Source organism: Amphiura filiformis, chromosome 1 (assembly GCF_039555335.1).
Source record: "Amphiura filiformis chromosome 1, Afil_fr2py, whole genome shotgun sequence".
In the NCBI taxonomy this organism is placed as follows: domain Eukaryota; kingdom Metazoa; phylum Echinodermata; class Ophiuroidea; order Amphilepidida; family Amphiuridae; genus Amphiura; species Amphiura filiformis.
This window is the reverse complement of record NC_092628.1, coordinates 38,688,634-38,691,216: the sequence shown is the minus strand read 5'-3', so window position 1 is coordinate 38,691,216 and position 2,583 is coordinate 38,688,634.

Sequence of the window (2,583 nt, the reverse complement as noted above, 5' to 3'; positions counted from 1 at the left end):
TTCAACCGGAAACAATGAATTAGACTCAATCTATTAATAACAGTCCATACGCACGCACGGGCACTGTATAGCCTGCACTATTATGTGAATTAGCAGGCGAAGTGCTTAGTGCTGTAGTCATGGCCGGGAGTCATGGTAGTGTCGGATAGGAGTTTTTCCGATTAAAAAAAATATTATGCTGTCCTGTATTGCCAAATGAAACATAGCTAGCCCTAAATCAGCATAATTTTAATTGTTGGTAATTTTTTTTGAAAATAAAGGGCAATTAAAATGCGTTTGGGCGTTTTACAAGCCCAAAGACTTGTACAAAGACAAATTCAAGTTATATTACATTTTTTGAATCTTTTCATAACTAATTATCAAAAATAACATAAAATATTATAATTATGCTAATTATAGGCCTATAGGCCTACTCAAAAGCGATTGAGTATAAATTCAGCTTAAGAGTGTATGAATGTCAGTTAGAACTAGCTGTAAAGGGTTCATTACGGTAGTATTTAGCCCAGTAGGCCTATGTTTCATTTGGCAAAACAAGATAATAGGCCCTATTTCATAATCCCAAAATTAGTGTAGGCCTATCATGATCATTATTATTCAGTTTGATATTCCCAGCTCCCCCACTGACCGGCTCATGTCCCACATCACACCATTTTTCAAAAAAGGTAACAAAAGCTCACCTACAGTAGCTTTGACTTCAATCTGTTGCAAGATTTTGGAGCACATTCTTACGTGTTGATGAAGTAATCATCTACCGGTGCTAAGTAATCAGTCACGTACCGTAAAATGGGGTAACTTCGGTCAGCGGGGTAACTTTGGTCGGTCAAATATATTTTTTTAAATGGTCATATTTTCATACAGCAATATTGTTTTTAGTCATATTTGGTGTCAATTTGTTAAGAAATATATTTGGAAGAAATAATGAGCATTTTTTTACATTTTTTTCAGAAAAAATAAAAATCGATATTTATGACCATGGATGTGTGCTTGCCCATATACAGCGAAGATCAATTTTTTATATCTTTTTTCTTCATGGGGTGTAATACTCTGACCAAAGTTGCCCCAAATGCAGGGTAACTTAGGTCAGGCTATTTTTAACCCCTAGGGCACCCTTACAAAATTATTTTAAAATCTTTTTCAACTTCAAGGTGTAGAAGGGAACCCAAATGTCATAAAAAGATATAATTAGAAATAGAACTGGTTTTGTTTGGAAGCAGTGGTTTAAAAACTCTGAAAAGTGCCCAAAGTTACCCCATTTTACGGTACCTACTTCTGATATCGGTGTTGACGAATAAATCATCTACTGATGATATCGGAGTTGATGAAGTAGCTATCTAGGCCTACTGCGGATTTTGGTGTTGATAAAGTAATCATCTACCTGCTGATATCGGTATTGACGAAGTAGTTTACTGCTGATATTGGTGTTGATGAAATACCGTAACCATCTACTGATGATATTGGTGTCGATGAAGTAATCATCTACTGCTGATATTGGTACTGATTAAGTAGCTCGCTACTGCTTCAGTTGGTGTTGATGAAGTAGCTATCTGCTGTTGACATTGGTGTTATTATAATGTCGTTGATGAAGTAATCATCTATTACTGATATTGTTGTTGATGAAGTAATCATCTACTGCTGATATTGGTGTTGATGAAGTAATCATCTACTGCTGATATCGGTGTTGATGAAGTAACCACCTACTGATTGGATTCATACAAAACCACAGAAACAACATTCAAAAACTTGGCACAATTCTCAAGTGAAGTAATCATCTACTGCTGATATCGGTATTGATGAAGTAATTATCTACTGCTGATATTGGTTTTGATGAAGTAATCATCTACTGGTGATATTGGTTTTGATGAAGTAATCATCTACTGCTGATATTGGTGCTGATAAAGTAATCATCTACTGCTGATATCGGTGTTGATGAAGTAATCATCTACTGATGATATTGGTGTTGATGAAGGTGAATTATATAGCAGGTGAATTCCGATTAAAAAAATGCTGTCCTGTATTGCCAAATGAAACATAGCTAGCCCTAAATCGGAAATCCCTATCCTTTTTTAAAATTCTCACTGGCATATTTTAATTGAAAGTAATTAATTAAACTTCAACACTACTTGTTTATTTTCGCTTACCGGGAGCGCTTTCGAGGAACTTCCTCGTCGTCAGCCGATGTTGATGGCTCTGATGTATTTCTTGGAAACGGCTAGAGACCAACCTCTAGGAAGTTCCTCGAAAGCGCTCCCGGTAAGCGAAAATACACAAGTAGTGTTGAAGTTTAATTTAATTTACTTTCATTTTATTACCACTACGTATGAATCTGCAATTCTATATAATTTTAATTGTTGGTAATTTTTTGAAAATATGGGCAATTAAAATGCGTTTGGGCGTTTTACAAGCCCAAAGACTTGTACAAAGACTAATTCAAGTTATATTACATTTTTTAATCTACCGTAATTATCAAAAATAACATAATATATTAAAATTATGCTAATTATAGGCCTATAATAGGCCTACTCAACATTTTGAATGATATAGTGCTCATGCAAAATTGCATGTTTTTGGTCCATGTTCCCTCAA